This window comes from Globicephala melas, chromosome 15 (assembly GCF_963455315.2).
Source record: "Globicephala melas chromosome 15, mGloMel1.2, whole genome shotgun sequence".
In the NCBI taxonomy this organism is placed as follows: Eukaryota; Metazoa; Chordata; class Mammalia; order Artiodactyla; family Delphinidae; genus Globicephala; species Globicephala melas.
In genome coordinates, this window is record NC_083328.1 from 3680069 (window position 1) to 3697285 (window position 17217).

The following is a 17217-nucleotide window of genomic DNA, read 5'->3' on the forward strand; positions in this document are numbered from 1 at the left end:
TCTAGAATTCGTGTTCAGCCCTCAAATCCTTTCAAGGGTTTGCCTTACTTTGATTTTAGACTGGTCATTGAATAGATAACACTATTCACTTGTCCAGAGAGAGGCCCTGAGAGCCTCAGCTCGTGTCCTGGGGGTGTGCGGACGGACGGCGGGGATGTAGGCTTCGTCGGTCCTGCTCCGTGAATGGAAGGCTGCAGGAGGCTGTGTGGTCTGGTGGAGGGTTTGAGCAACAGGAATAAACTGTTGGATACAGACACCCCTGCTCTCGGCTGTACACGCAAATGCATAACTGAGCTCCAAAGAAAAAAGGAGAAATTCTCAGGTTGAGAGATTCAAAGGCAAAGCAGTGAGACTGGGTTTCCGGGACAGGGGCCTGGGGTACAGACCCCAGGGGCAGACCCCCACTCGGGGCTGGATCTTGAATCCGTTTAAGGTTGGAGACAGGAAAAGAGGCTGCTTTTCCAAACACGAATCACTAGGTGCTGCCCAGGGAAAAGGGGCAAGACAGCCCCAGCCACAAGCCCTGAAGAAGACTCAGGACGCTTGCATCGCCCAGGGGGCCTGGAGTGGGTGCCAGGGCCCGGGGCAGGGGTGGTGGGGAGTGACTGCATAAGGGGGACAGAGTTTCTGTCTGGAGTGATGAAAAGGTTCTGGAAATAGATTGCGGTGCACTTAAAAATGGCTCAGATGGGAGATTTTGTTATGTATATTTTACTATAAAATATAAAAACAAAAAAAGCCAAAAAATATTGGAAAGGAGGAGACAGAATTATCATTATCCTCAAACAATGTGACTGTCTACCTGGAAAACCACGGGAATGTGTCAGGACCAATAAGGATGCTCAACTAGGTGTGTGGTTACGAAATTGATACAAGTCAATGGTTTTCTACAGACCAGGGGATACTTAGTTAGAAAATAGAACGGTGACAGAAACCCACTACAATAGGCTATCACTCACAGTAGCGGCAAAGCTATAAAACACTGAGTAATTCATTTAATGTGATGAGAAATGAGTAGGATTTCTAGGAAAAGGGCTACAATGTCTGCAGCTGCCCAAGAAATACTTGTTGAATGAGTGAACAATTATATATTTCTCCAGAGAGATATTAAAAAAAACAAGAATAAAATAAAACCAAGAATAAAAGAAAAAAAATGTATCCCATTTAAAAAAATAAAGGAATGATGAGCAAAGACATGGAAAATCTGTTGGTGGATATAAAGACGTACTGATGATTACAGAAAAGTAAAAACAGTAATAATGACTTGTTGGGGGGGGGGGGATGGTTTACAATGATGTGCACCTGGGGACTACCCCAGGTGGTGCAGTGGTTAAGAATCCGCCTGACAACGCAGGGGGCATGTGTTCGAGCCCTGGTCCGAGAAGATCCCACATGCCACGGAGCAACTAAGCCCGTGTGCCACAACTACTGAGGCTGCGCTCTAGAGCCCATGAGCCACAACTACTGAGCCCATGTGCCACAACTACTGAAGCCCGTGCCTAGAGCCCATGCTCCGCAACAAGAGAAGCCACCGCAACGAGAAGCCCGCGCACCGCAAGGAAGAGTAGCCCCTGCTCGCCACATCTAGAGAAAGCCCGCGCGCAGCAAGGAAGACCCACCACAGCCAAAAATAAATTAATTAGTTTTTTAAAATGATGTGCACCTGGGACTTCCCTGGTTGTCCAGTGGTTAGGACTCCGCGCTTTCACCGCTGTGGCCTGGGTTCAATCCCTGGTCAGGGAGCTAAGATCCTGCAAGCCTCGCGGTGCGGAAAAAAAAAAATTGATGTGCACGCAATAATAAAACACTGGACATCAATAATGCAAGATGGTGATCTTAGCAACTTGTGACTCGAGGGGAAGGGTCTATAGGTTTTCACTGCCCTATTCTTGTGCCACGCGGCTGGCAGGATCTCGGTTCCCCAGCCAGGGATTGAACCTGGGAGTTCAGAGTCCTAACCACTGGGCCACCAGGGAATTCCCTCTTTCAACATTTTGTAAGAGTGACTTGGGGCTAGTTTTAGGCTGCCCTAGAGGCAGAACCAGAGAGAAGAATGTCCCTGGGGGCTAGAGGGTGTCAGCGCCACAGAGCTCAGCCTGGGGGGGCCTCTGAGCTCTCCCACCCCAGGGACAAGGAGCCTGGGAGATTTATCCACCAACTGCCACCCATCTCGGGCTGGGGCCCCTCCCAGGACAGGCGGCTCCTGGGACAGCATGTTCTCCTGTGTGTCTGGGCCGGGAGCGCCCTCAGGTGGGAGGTGCAGGCATTTGCAGGTAGATAGGTAAGTTAAGATGTAGGGGGCTTGTACTCCCAGCTGTAGGGGTTGCCGGTGGAGAGATGGGGGAGACAGAAGGGGCGAGGGTGATAGAGACAAGGAGAGAGACAGAAGCGCCACCCTAGCAAACGAAACACACCCTCCGAGTCCCAGCGTTGACCCTGGCTCTGGTCACTGAGCCCTGCTGTCCTGCCATCCCTGGTCACCCGTCCACCAGACCAAAGTTCTGCTTCCCGGGTCTGTGGGCAGAAGAGGTCGCCTGGCGGCCTGACCCCCAGACACCCGGTCCCCTCCGCTCCTGCTGGTGTCCTAGGCCCTCTGCCTGGTGTCTGCCTCCAGGGCTGGCGGGGCCAAGGTGTCAGGAGGGCGTGACAGACGCCAGCAGGCTGGTTATCCCTCATCACGGCCAGTCGGACTGAGCTATTCCCTCCCCGCCGCAGAGGCGAGGTCAGCGGGCCAGACACGACCCCCGTGCCCCCTGTGCCCCCTGTGCCCCCATGCCCCCCGTGCCCCTGTGCCCTCTGTGCCCCCCGTGCCCCCATGCCCCCGTGCCCCTGTGCCCCCGTGCCCCCTGTGCCCCCATGCACCCGTGCCCCCGTGCCCCCTGTGCCCCCCGTGCCCCCGTGCCCCCCGTGGCCCCCGTGCCCCCTGTGCCCCCTGTGCCCCCCGTGCCCCCGTGCCCTCTGTGCCCCCTGTGCCCCGTGCCCCCCGTGCCCCCTGTGCCCCCCATGCCCCCCTGTGCCCCCGCTGCAGGCTGTTCTGTCTGCACAGCACATGCCCATCTTCTCCCCGAGCCAGAGCTGACGAGCCCTCTCCTGAGGTCAGGGACCCATGAAGAGTCTGTAAGAGCCACTCACCGGGAAGCCTCGCCTGCAGCAGCGCTCAGGGTTCACAATCTCAGGAGGCGTGAAGTGTTTGCAGAAGGATGCGCCTCTCAGCCACTCTACGGGGCAGAGCTGAGAGGTGGGAGGGCGTTTCCGGCTCCTGCATCGCGGGGGCCCCCGGGAGAGGCTGTGGGGGATGCCCGCCTGCCGAGGGGCCAGGGGCCCGGCCGTGCCGCCCCCGAGGCCCTAAGCCTGGGCCGCGGCAGCTGGGGCCCCTCACAGGCCTGGGACGCCCTTTCGGGAAGGTGAGAAATCTCTTTTACCTCTAACGTCTCAGAAGAAATCATTCCCACCAGCTCCAAAGCAGCCTGCTGGCAGCGGCTCAGGTCGCTGTGTCTTTGACCCCATTCGGTCCCACCCGAGAACCCTGATCTCCTGCTACCTGCCAAGCGGAGTGTCAGGTTCTGGGGATGGGAGCAGGCCCGGCCTCTGTGCTCTGGAGCTGGTAGTTCCATGGGAAGACACACACAAAAGAGACAACCCCAGCCCAGTTTGCGACGTGAATGTCCCCCAGGTCCTGCTTTGAGGCCAGCAGGCGGGAGTCAGGGATTAACACCCACGAGGAAGAGCAGACGACGGCGCTTTGATGGTCCAGAAAGGGGAGGCTGGGCAGGCAGAGGGCCAGCTGTGCAAAGGTCCTGAGGCACAGATCACTGGTGTGTAGGGTGCTCTGGGCAGCGTGGGGGACAGCACGGGAGGGGACAAGGCTGCAGGGGCTGGCAGGACCCCAAATTTCACCCCTGGATGTACTCACGAGCAGCAGAGATCCACCGCCCAAGCCACGAAGGGGCTGGCGGGCACACGCCCAGTGTGGCCCTGGGACTGTAGCAGTTGGACTGAGGTTGGAACTGGCCCAGGGCCATGGGCTCCAGCAGCACGCGGACCTCACAGAGAGCTCTCTCTTCCTCGCAAGGCTGAGCTCCGTTTCTGCTGAGCACCCACCAGGCACCAGGCTCCACGTGGGGCATTCCCAAGCGACCGTTGGTCCTTACGTCAGCACCAGATGGGTTTTTCCCATTTTACAAGAAATCTGAGGCTCAGAGAGGTTGAGATATGTGATCAAAGACACACAGCAGAGCCAAGGTTTGAATCCAGGGCTGCCTTGACACCAGCATGGAGAGACTGGTCAGCAGAGAGAGGGAGGAAGGCAGCGTGTGTGTGTGTGTGTCTGTGTGTCTGTGTGTGTGTGTCTGTGTGTCTGTGTGTGTGTGTGTCTGTGTGTCTGTGTGTGTCTGTGTATGTGTCTGTGTGTGTGTCTCTGTGTCTGTGTGTCTGTGTGTGTGTCTCTGTGTCTGTGTGTGTCTGAGTGTGTGTGTCTGTGTGTCTGTGTGTGTCTGTGTGTGTCTGTGTATGTGTCTGTGTGTGTGTCTGTGTGTCTGTGTGTGTGTCTCTGTGTCTGGGTGTGTCTGGGTGTGTGTGTCTGTGTGTCTGTGTGTGTCTGTGTGTCTGGGTGTGTGTGTGTCTCTGTGTGTGTGTGTCTGGGTGTGTGTCTGGGTGTGTGTGTGTGTCTGGGTGTGTGTCTGTGTGTCTGTGTGTCTGTGTGTGTCTGTGTGTGTGTGTCTGTGTCTGTGTGTGTGTCTGTGTGTGTGTGTGTCTGTGTGTGTCTGTATGTGTGTGTCTGTGTGTGTGTGTCTCTGTGTGTCTGTGTCAGTGTGTCTGAGTGTGTGTGTCTGTGTGCATGTGTGTGTCTGTGTGTTATCTGTGTGTGTGTCAGAGTGTACGTGCATTTCTCTGTGTGGTGGGGGTGTTTACATGTGTGCGTGAGTGTCACTGTGTCTGTGTGTGTCACCGTGTGTCATTGTGTGCGTGTCACCGTGTGTCTCGCCTCGCAAGCTGAAGATTGCAGTTTCAAGTGAAATCCAGTCTGAGCGAGTAGGTGACACTCTCCAATTTGCTTGCAAACGTCCCTGAAGAGGCAAAGGACACACAGCTGGGCCGCAGCCAGGAGCTGGGGAGGGGGAAGGGCGCGGGAGCCAGACAGAGGCCAGGCTTGCGGCAGAAACGAGAAATGATGTCACACAGCAGAGTCCCAGGCAGCCCCCTTGGTCAGAGCCTGGGCAGAGTGGCCCCCGTCCCCAGGGGCACCGTGGGCCCCGAGACCCTTCCGTGCCCGACCCCAGCTCTTGAGAGCACAACCGCTGGAGAGGATTCATAGAGATAAAAATATAAACTTGTTTGCTTACAAAAACTCACTGGAGGCTGAAGAGCGTTCATGTCCTCGTCATGGAACTGACAATACCGAGAAGAATCAAAGGGACCAGACTCAAGGGCTCTGCTTCCCACTAACTCTGAGAAGCTTTTTTCCCCTAAACTTCCTCCCTCCGCAGCAGATTCTAGATGCTACAGTGCTGAACGCCGGCACCCTCCGCCGTCCTGAAAGAGCAGCCCTTCTAGAGAAGAGCCTCCCAGCCTTGTGTCTGACCCTCTGACTGCCCTACTCCCAGCCACCGGTGGCCCTGCGACCAGCACTGGACCAACCAGCGTTCCTGGCCCGACAGAGAAGGGTCAGGCATCTTGGGAGGTGGCAGCGGTAGTGGCGGACCAGGGGCTGTGGGTGGCCAGAGACAGAGACCCTCGCCCCCACTGCCAGCATGCTTGTCCCTGAGTCCAGCTGCTTCTGAGGCCCAGCCCCACCCTGGCTACACGAGCTGGGCTTGTGTTCCCCGCAACTCCCCAAGTCCCGATCCCCCAGCAGGGCGAGCGCTTTGCAGAGAAGAGGGCCCCAGGCAGGGCTGGCGGAGGCGTCTGGGAACGGGGAGCCGTGGGTGGAAAGCACACGGGCACACGAGCAGCTTTTGGCCGGTAAGACGTCGCTGGTTGGTGGTTCGGAGAATCAGGACTCCACCTGCCCTGGCCCGACAACACGCCCATCTCATGGGAAGTGATGACCAGGCCCAGGGTGGAGGTGGGACCTGCCCGAGGTCACACGGCTGGGGTGCTGGGAGACAGAGTCCCAGAGAAGCTCCTGGGGGGCTGCAGCTTCTCCTCCTCTTACGGGTCAAAGTGGAGAAACCCAAAGCTCCCTGGGCTCCCCATGGCTCAAAAGGCAGCCATGCCATCAATTATTAAATATCCCTTAAAAGCCCGAGAAAACTGAGATGGGCTGGGATGGGATAGGCTGGAAGCCAGCAGCCCCCTCCCAGCCTTTGGCTAAAAAGGGAGAATTAGGTCCGGGTGGGAGTGGGGTGTCAACCCACAATCTCAGGAGCCTAGAGCTCCCAAGTCTGAGGCTCCCCGGGAGAAGGACAAATGCCTGCTGAGAGCGAGATTTTGCAAACCACGGGAGGGTCTTCAGGTAGGCTGCGTCCCTGGGACACCTTGGGGACGGGGGCACTGTGACGTGTGACTCCGTGTCAGCAACACGGAGGGATGGACGAGGCATATTGTTCGAATCCTCCACCCTCCTGGGCTCCACAGACAAACGCTCAAGAACCCAGAGACGAACGTTTGGCCAAGGGCATGGCTTTCTTTTCCCCCACAGATTTATTTATGAAGCCCCGTAAAACCTGGCTTACACGTGTGTCATAAGGCGATGCAGTTTCTGCGTTTCCCCTGGGTGTTCTATTGTGTATATTATTTCATTTCATTACCATCTTCCTTTTTCTTTTAGTTTTTAAATTTTTTTAATTTATATTTTTTTAATTTAATTTTTTGGGCTGTGCCGCGTGGCATGTGGGATCTTAGTTCCCCGACCGGGGATCGAACCCGCCCCCCTCTGCAGTGGGAGCGCAGAGTCTTAACCACTGGACCGCCAGGGAAGTCCTCCATCTTTCTTTTTAATAACCCTCCTTCTCCCTCTTTCCTTTCTTACCAAGCCATCCACCTCGCAGTGGGAGTCCAAGGGCATCTGCAAATTCTTTGCCATTCGCCCATCAAGAGGGGGCGTCCCTGGGACTTCCCTGGCGGTCCAGTGGTTAGGATTCCGTGCTTCCACTGCAGGGGGCACGGGTTCGATCCCGGTTGGGGAACTAAGATCCTACATGCCGTGCGGCCAAAAATAAAAAATAAAAAAGAGCAGAACGAGGCGGAAGTGATGACAACGGAGGCTGTGTCAGAAAAGGCCACACAGGGTCTCTTGAGAAACCCGGCCTGTGAGCCCTGAGCTATCACATATGAGTTTCCTGTGGCGGCTAGAGCAAAGAAAGTTCCACCAGCTGGGCGACTTACGAAAACGTCATACGGGCTGAACTGTGTCCCCCCAAATTCATAGGTTGAAGTCCAAACCCCCAGCACTTCAGAATGTGACTGTATCGGGAGATGGGGCCTTTAAAGGGGTAATTAAGGAAAGATGAGGTCATGGAGGTGGGAGAGGGATCCTTCCAGCAGGAGGAGACTAGGACACAGACACAGAGGGAGGACCGTGGGAGGACACAGGGAGAAGACGGCCATCCGCAAGCCAAGGAGAGAGGCCTCAGGAGACACCGACCCTGCAAACACCTTGATCTTGGACTTCCAACCTCCAGAACTGGGAGATCACAAATTTCTGTTGTTTAAGCCGCCCTGACAGTAGTACTTTGTTACGGCAGCCCGAGCAAACTAATACACAACAGATGTTTATTGTCTGTTCCAAGGAAGACTCTGGTGGGCCAGCCTCAAGCCGTATGCCCGTCCCCAACCAGCCACCGTGTTCCAGTGGTGCCGTCCCATGACTGGCCTCCTGCTTTGAGACCGACAGCCCTACCTCCCCCTTGGGGCGATGGGCTGGGGAGGATTTCCCAGCCAGCACTCACTATGGCAACCCCAGCTCACCTGCAACATTTCAGGGACCGCAGACCACCATCAACTCCTTCCCTTTACAGGTGAATGAATGGAGCCACAGATCAAGGTCACCCAGAGAGTTGAGAACAAAGTCATCTGGGCTTCCTCTGAGAAAGCCTGGAGCCTATTAAATCCTTAAACGCATTATCAGAGGACATACGTGCATTGTTTCCTTAATCCTCCGAGAGGATTAGGAGAATTCAGCCAAGATAAGCTCCTTCCAGGGAGCCAGCTACCTTCCCCCAGCACTGCGCTTCTCCGGAACTGGGACCGGCCTCTGGAGGATAGAGTGGGCCCCGCAGCAAACACCCCTGGGCCTCGGACGTCTCCACCTAATGATGCTACAGCCCGTGATTACATCAGTGGTGTTCTGACAGCCCAGGAAGGCTTCCCAGGGGGCAGGGATTCTGGGCTGGGAAAACCGCACAAACAAAGGTGTGGAGTCTGGAACTTGGAATCAGATCTGCTCCTAAATTGGCAGGGCCTGGGGCAAGGGTCACATGGGGAAAAGCCCACACGCTGTAGGTCTAGATGTTTAAGAGTTAGAAATAGAGCCAATATTAAGCAAATGTGTCCTGTCTTCAACTGTCTAAGAACCTGGAAGGCCAGGGATGAGCTGAACTCCCCGTCAGGATGCGTGAGCACGGACGTCGCATCCTGTGTGTACACGCACGCCCCCTGGTCACCCTCGGTCTCGGGCTGCACACGCCAGCCGTGTGGCCGGCCCTCAGGGGCTTGGGACTGCTGGGATGGCGAAGCCCAGGATGCTGAAGAGGACCGGAGTGGGGCTTCGGGAAGGGGCCCCTGACCAGGGCGTAAGAGTGGTTCCACTTGGCAGTGTCCGTCTGGCAGAATCTGGGAGTGCACAGTGAGGCAGACAGCTGACGGCAGCCACCCCTGCAGGACCTCAAGAGCCTGGTTCAGGAGCTTGGGTTTATCCTGAAGGCAGGTGGGAGCCATGGGAGGATTTGGAGCCATGAGAGGCACAGTCAGCTTCGTGCTGGGAGAGATGCCTCTGGACACCGTGGGCGGAGGAGGTTGGAGGGGGCAGAGCAGTGCCACGGAGACGGGATGGAGAGGTGACCCCAGGCTGGAGTCCAGGGCACAGGAGTCTGGGATGTGGTGTGCTGGTAAGCCCTTAACAACTGGCCCTCTGGTGGGAAAAGCCCTGATTTGTAGCCTCGGCTGACTTCCCTGGTGTAAATTCTCCCAAGCCTGGCTGATTTCAAGATGCCAGCATGATGTCATGGAACAGAGTTGGGAAGAGAAATGAGGTAGCCCACCGACACGTGGTGTTCCCACCATCTCGATACAGTGGACGTGACCTCGACAGCATAAATAATAGTAAAATAATTAGGACGCCATGAGTTCTGAGTATGTATTACCTTGGTAAGTTTATTTAATTTTTAACAATGGCTGAGTTTAACAACTGTCTAGCAAAATTTCCTAAGAATGTCATAATTGGCTCTCAGGGCTGGTAGGAACAGCTCCCGCACAGCAGTGGGAAGGCGGAGCGTGGCATCTAGAATGTTCCCTCATTAAGTGCACCGTGGGATGGGGGGTTATGGGGGAACTGTGCCCACTGCCCCCAAGGGCCACGTCCAGCCTCGTTCTCAGCCTGAAGGCAGCCTGGCCCCAGATGCCAACCACACCCGCCGATCCTGACGCCATCCCTGGTGGAGACGTCCTGTGTCCGCCCTGCATCCCAGCCCACACGCCCTAAGCGTTCTGAGGAGCCCCAGCTCCTCTCCCCACCCACCCCACCGCAAGAGGAGGGGAACCCCAGCTGGGGTCTGCCCTGGTCGCTGGTCCCCCTACCCTGCAGCCCGGATGATCCGGAACTGCTCAGGCGGAGGGGCGTCCACCACCACCAGACCACGCGGGTCACTGGTCAGCTGTCCCAGAACCCCCTGCAGCCGAAGCTTTTCCCTTCAACAAAGCGGCCCGGGGGAAACGACCTGGATGTCCAAGTCCACCCTCAGGTGGGACAGTCCGGACTCACCCGGAAGTCCTGCCCGCCTGGTGCCAGCCCCCAGTGAACAGTTACTACTGACTGGCAAGGTGCCCTGGGCATTGATTGTTGACCCTGCCAGTCACAGGCCAACGGCCAGAGTACCAGGCTGGGATCGATGACTGTCACACGTGATTAATGTGATTTAGCTGTGACGACACAGCTACCGTCGTTACCCCATTTTACAGATGAGGCAACAGAGCCCAGCTCAGCGAGGCTAAGGCACGTCACAGGTCATACAGCTGGGAGGCAGAAGGCTCGGGTCAAACCCAGATCTGTCCGATGGCAAGGCTCAAACTCAACCTTTCTGCTCTCCCGACTGGGGACAAAAACAAGGCACAGTCTCTGGGGACCTTGACAAGGAGCGAAAGAGTCGTCAGATGAGGGTGGTAAACCTCTCTCTCCACCTCCATCTCTGAAATAGCCTAGTCAATCTCACCCCCTACATGGACCCCCCCCGCTTAGAGAGGGGCCTCTGGACAGATGCTCTCCATTCACAAGGAGAGGTGTATCTCCTGGTTGACTTTTCTATGGCATAAATTTCTGGGTTGGCGAATTATCATCTTTATAATCAGAGGAAACAAAGCTATTTTCAGCTTGAGAACATATGAGTCCAATGGTAAATAAAACCCCAAAGACCGTTGCTGGGGAGGCCGGCGCTGTCCTCCTCGTGGCTGGCAGCCTCCCCCTGCCGGGGAGGGGCGCGTCTACACAGTAAGGGGTGGGCAGTGAGGACGAGGGAGGCGGGCAGGGAGCATTCTGGAGCTCCAAGGCTGGACAGGCCCCCTCAGCTTTACAGGGGCAGATCCCGAGGCCCAGAGAGGTTGAGGGCCCTGCCCCGGGGCACACAGCCTGCGGGGTCCGGTAGCGCCCTCTGCCGCTCTGCTGGGCACGGCGGCCCCAGTGACTGCTCGGGTGTTCTCTCAGCACTTGGGAACAGATGGCTTCAGCTCCCACCCACGGAAGCCAAACATTTTCCCTGGTTACCCTGCTAATTTGCTCACAAGCGTCCTCTTGTAAATAGAGAGTACAAAGGCTCCTTCGCACCGCGTGTCTGACAGCAAATTCTGACTCCACCGGGAGAAGCCTCAGAGGGAGCACAGGAAAGTCCCAGGTAAGCCTCAGGTAAGGCCCAGGTGGGGCCCAGGTGGGGCCAGGAGCGTCGGCCGGTCTGGGTTCCAGTCCTGGTTCTGTCACTCCCAGGAGCCTGGCTGGGAAACCTTGGGCCGGCCTCTGGCATCTGTCTTCTCATCTCTGAAATGGGCACGCTGATTGCAAAGGAGCCGGACGTGAGCTATCGTTTGGGTGCTCTAGGAATCAGAGTATCAGTAAGAGCCTGGCCACCCTGCCGTAATGCCATCCTCTGAGATCAGCATGGTGGCCCCGGGTCCAGTGCCACTGTGCCCCCGACCCCGACGGTAGCTGGTTCACCCAGCCCCTCTCACTGACCGAGACCTCCTCCAGACCTGGCCTGGCCCCGAGGCCCAGAGAGGCCCAGACTTCTCGAGGCTTCTTAGGCGTGCGACTCTGGGCACCAGGGCCACCCCTGGCATGCCAACATCAGGGGAACTCCCTGGAGGAGGGGACAGTGATGCTGAGTCTTTACGGATGAGTAGGCGCTGGTGGGTGCCGGGGAGTGTGTGTTGATGGGCAGGCCCTCCAGGTGGAGGGAACTAAGTGGGTAGAAGCTTGGGAGGAGTCGCCTCGTTGTTGAGGGAGGGGAAGCCAAGGAAACTGGGTGCGGCTGGTGCCTCAAGGGAGGGGCTGGGGGGTGGGCGGGAGCGCGTGGGAGCCTGGAGCCGTGAGGGAGATCTGCTCCCGGTGGGGCAGCAGCCCAGGGTCCCTGGGGCTCCCATCCCCCCACCGCATCCTCCAAGGCGGCAATGAAGAGCTCTTGCAGCTACGCGCTCCTGGAGCCAGGCCAGCAGCTGCCGCCGTCCTGGCCAGCCTCCAGCAGCGGCTCCCGGGAGCCTTCATGCCCGTTGGCTGGCTGGCCTGGGGGTGGGCTTCTGGGGGGCAGCATGGCCCCCAGGACAGACAGGGTGGCTGAGGAGAGGCCGGCGTCGGCCTGGCCTTGCTGTGTGACTTGGCTCAGTCAGGCAAGCCACCTCTCTGAGCCTCGGGCCCTCCCGTCCCAGAGTCACTGTGAGGGTCTGAGCAGACAGTGCTGACCTTGGCCGGGCCTGGCTCCCAGCGGGTGTCCGTCAGCGCCAACCCCTCCCCCTACCGCGTCCCACTCAGCACCTCACCACCACCCCTGTCCTCTTGGAGAGAATCCTGGGGTTTTATTTATTCCATTTGCCTTTTTTGCCCAGACGGTTGGGTCTCATTTTCTCTCGAGTTTGATGCCACGGTGCTCAGAGGCAGGGGCACAAGCAGGGACGGGGCTGACGGCCTCCGGGCCTGTGATGCTGCCGGGGGCCTGCTCGCCTTGAGCTGGGGGGCGGGGGGGGGCAGTCCAAGCAGTCCCAGGGGGCCTCTCTGTCCAGGTCAGAAGCCTGGTCCCTGCACCTGCCCTAAGGTGACCGACAATACCCGTGTCCCGGGGTCACTGTGAGCGCGAAATCCGGCTCACGTATGGCTATGACTGTGACCAGGGTCATGGTTACGAGACCCACTATCCCCGTCATCCCAGCATCACCACTCCCCCGCTGGCTTCCTCGGCTCTAAGCGGGGGCTCCCAGGGTACCCCGGTCCCTATAAGAATTAGAGGAGGTGACGCAGATGAAGGCTGCTCCCTGCGCCGGGGGGGGGGGAGACCCTCACCCTTCCACCACCTGCTGAGGCCTGGCCCTGCCCGGTGCCCCATCTCTGCCCAGCCAGGGCCCCTGGACCTGGCCAGCCGGCTGCCCCTCCCTCCCCGGCTGTGTCCTAGGCAGGGTCCTCACTCCTGTCTCTGTCTGGCTCTTGGCTGCGTGTACACGTTGATGGGAAGATTCTAATGGGCTTTAAGTTAATAAGTTGGGAATAAATTAGGTTGGAGCTCTGCAGGAAACAGATAGCAGAGCCACGGTGGCCTGGGACAGCCTGGTCGGAGCAGGGCTGGAGGTGGGGTGAAGGTGGGTAGGACCGCTGGGCTCTCTTCCTTCTCTCCTACCCCCGACACTCTATCACAAACATTTTCAACATAAAGGAGAGTCGGAAGAATTATGCAGGGAACCCCCAGAGGCTCCCTGCCTACATTTTGCTCTGAGAGAGCCATCCATCTCTCCGACACCCTATCCATCCACCAACCCACCTTCCTTTCTTAAATGCAGTTCAAAGTCAGTGGCAGACATCAGGACACTTCACCCCTAAACCTGCACGGTGTTAGCTAGAGGTCATTATTTGGTTTGGGTTGAGGGATTGTTTTAGACACAATTTACCAACAGTGAAAGGCACAAATCTGAAGTGAACATTTGCTGAGTTTTGACAGATGGACACATTGGATTAGCCAAATAGCTATCAAAATATAGAGCATTGCTCACTCCTTCCGCCCCACCCCTGCCCCCACCCCAAAGGCAATCACCATCTTGATCACCTTGGATTCATCTCGCCTATTCTAGAATTTCACGTGAATGGAACCATGTGACACGTGTTCTGTGTCTGTCTTTTCCACTCAGGATAAGGTACTTGACATTCATCCAGTTTGGGGGCGCCAGCAGCGTGTTCCTCTTCATTGCCAAGTAGTATTCCGTGGTAGGGATGGACCACAGCCTGTTTAACCATCTCTCCTTGAAGGGCCCTGGGCTGTTTCCAGGTTTCTCCTATTATGCATAAAATCCGTGCATGTCTCTCTGCGGACACGTAGTTTATTTTCAAGCTTATCTTCAGTCCCTCCCTCCCCCTCCAACAAGCCAAGCCCACTCTGTAGCTGGAGGGGACAGGAAAATACCTCAGCACACCCGCTGGTCTTTGGGTGGGCGGGTCGCCCTAGAGTCACCTTGGTGGGCCATGGTGGTCTGGGGTGGTGCCTAGTCCCTGAGAAGGGATGGACGGTGGGTGGGCAGGCTGGAAGCTGTTGCCACTGAGACAGTGGGAATTATTCTAAAAAGGCTACCTTGGGCCCAAAGTGCCTCCTCTGAGATTCGTGCACAAGGGCACCCACGTGGAGGGCTGCTTAGAGGGGCCACCAGGAGTCACAAACCCAAGAGCCCCCAGGAAAGGGGTCACCCTAAGACAGAGATCAACACGGTCTCAGGTCAAGCAAACTCTCAAGATATCACTGTCACGTGTTAAGGGCATGGTTAAGAAATATTTAAGGTAGTGTCTTGAAACACCCTCAGCTAGATGAAAAGGCTTCTAAGAATCTTAAAAGCATGCATCTTAGACTTTCTCTATTAGACGAGAGAGCCTCTAAAAATCATAAGGCCCTTGTTCCACAGCCCAGCACAGAGAGATGCGTGGGTGCGGCTTTCACCTAGTGGATTGTATTATAATCTGATACACAGGAAGCCCACAAAGTTTTTATTTATTTTATTATTATTATTTTTTTAACTCTTTATTTATTTGGTTGCGCCGGGTCTCAGTTGCGGCAGGCGGGCTCCTTCGTTGCGGCTCGCCGGCTCCTTGGTTGTGGCAGGCGAACTCTTTGTTGCAGCATGCGTGTAGGATCTAGTTCCTGACCAGGGATCCAACCCGGGCCCCCTGCATTGGGAGCGTGGAGTCAGCCGCTGTGCCACCAGGGAAGTCCCCACGAAGTTTTTAAAGCAATTATATCAGCTTGGAATGAGGAGCTGGGCCACATCCCTGCTGGTGGGACCTGAGGCATAAGAACTCACTAGGCCACCCACCCTTCCCGCCCATTCCTCAGAAGTGAGTGTGCAGGAGGAAACAGGGAGGGGCCAGCTGGGGTCAGAACACTCTGGGCTTTGGGTGTGACCCCTGCAGGCCCTGAGGAATCATGGGAGAGGGGTAGTGGGGGAAGGACACCTTTTAGAAAGCTCGCTCTGTCTGCCTGGGGAGCTGGGTCAGAGGGCACAGTGGGGGAGGACGAGAGACCAAGGGGGAGGCCCCGGTAGCCATCCTACTGAAAGATGACCTTTGGGGGAGTGTCTGAGGCCACTGAGAACAGCGCCCAGCACTTGCCAAGTGAGGGCCAAGCAGGGGCCTTAGTCCCTGGCTGTGGCAGCCCCCTGGTCACTCTGCCCATGGTGCGGACCCCACCCCAGCCTCTCCCTGCGCTAACCCAGCTGCCTTCGTGAGCCCAGGTGACAGAACAGGGGTAGCTGCAGGCCTGTCCCTCAATCCTGCCGTGGCCCATCAGCTGCTTATTCCACGAGGCCTTCATTGGCTGCGTTTTTCATCCTGGCAGGAGGCTTTTCTCCAAGGGAAGGTTGCTAACCGGGACAGGGGAACAGGCATCGATTAGCAGAGTCATTGCTGCTGTCAGTGAAGCTTGGGTGTCATCGAAGTGACAGTGGGGCTGGCCCCAAGCCTGGCATCCACCCTGGCACCCCCCCAGAGAACCATTTCCTGGGCCTGCCACTCACCCCCAACAGACGAATCCACGGCTAGCGGCAAATACGCAGGATGCAGAGCCGCAAGACTCAGCTTTGACCTGCCAGCTGGGGACCCTTCTGGGCCTCAGTTTGCTCACACGTAAAATGGGTGATGACAGGAGCGGTCTCCCAGCACAGGGCAGCTGGGAGCAGTCAATGGAAGGATGTCTGTAAAGTGTTTCCCGAGGACTGAGCAAGTGTCAGCCCCCCTGTGAAGCATGTTATGTCTTTTACTCCTCACAGTGCCCCTTTTCCATGTGAGGCACAGAGAGGGGCGGTGAATGGCCCAGGGTCACATAGCAGGAAGGCTGAGCTCTTACCAGCTGCTGAGCTGCCGGAGGGCTGAGGGTCCCCGTGGGGAAATGAAGGCATGCTATCTCCCTTAGAGGGTGAAGCAAGGTCCTCGTGCACGAGACCCACAGCATGGTGCAGGGCAAGGGATCGACATTCAACACCAGGGCACAGGACAAGTCAATCAACCAGTGTATCTGTTATCACAGCCACGACTATGCTGCGTAACAAACACGCACCAAAGGTCAGTGGCATAGACACAAAGCGTGTGTGGTTTTCACATCTCACGGCTGGACTGGCCCTGAGGAAGGGTCCTGACACAGCTGGCTGTGGGGGTGGCCTGCCCCTCTCAGTTCTGAGCCCACCTCAAATGCACCTGCCGCCACCGGGCCCCTCCAAGCCCCCAGGACACAGCCCTGAACTCCCCATCACAACACCAGCCCTTGCTATAAGGTCCTTTGGACACTGGGAGAAATCCATCACCCTCCCAGACCTTGACCCTAATCTAAACCCCAAAGTTTCTCAGCCGACTTAGCAAACTGATGGACTTTGTATAGAAAAGGCAGAAAAATAGAGAAGACAATGATGCCTGTCCTGTCCCCACATTCAATGACGACCACAGTTTAACATTTTGCTACATTTCCTTCTATGCATAATTGTGTATCAGGCTTGTCCACTTAATATTAAAAAAAATCAAAATCTACAAAAGGCTACAGTAAATAATGTGTCCTTTCTCTGACCCCCGCCCCCCATCTCCTTTCTCTGAAGCAATCACTATTTGCTAATATTGTATTTAGGGTTTTATACCGGTATTCACAGGCCAGACCCGTCTGTTGTTTTCTTAGAGAAAACTTCATCAGGTTTAGGATGTTCTTTCTTTCTTCCTGTGCTCTGGAATGATTAAGTTGCATCGTGGCTCTCTGTTCTTTAAAAGTTGGGTAGAATTCCGTAATTCTGTGAAACTGCTCACACCTGGGGTTTGGGAGCAGAGGCGAAGTAGTTCTTTAACAAAATTCTCTCTTTCCTCCCCAGTATGTGTTCTACTTAGATTTTAGTTCTCGTCTGATGGCAGCTTGTCTGCTCATTTTTTATTTTCCCAGAAAATCCTTTTACCTGGTTTTTCCAATTTGGGGGCACAAAGTGCAAAGTATCTTTTGTATTTCTTCCCATTTCTTCCTGTTTCTGTGTCACTTGCTTCCACACTGCCGGTTTTCCACATTATTATCAATCCTTCATAACTGTACATCCTAGTGGTGACATGTTATTCCATTAGCTTTCTTCGTTTTTTTTTTTCAAATATAACAATCATGTCATCTGTCTCCCACCATGATGAATATTCCTTATCGTCTCTTCTTGGGTAATCAGGCTATTTGCAATGTTTGGCTATTACAATATGATGGACATTTTTGTATATAAGGCCCTTTCTGTATTTAGAATTATTTCCTTAGGCTAGATTATCTGGATGAAAGGTTGTTTTTTTTTTTTTTTTAAGGCTAACTTACTTTCCAGAAGGGTTGT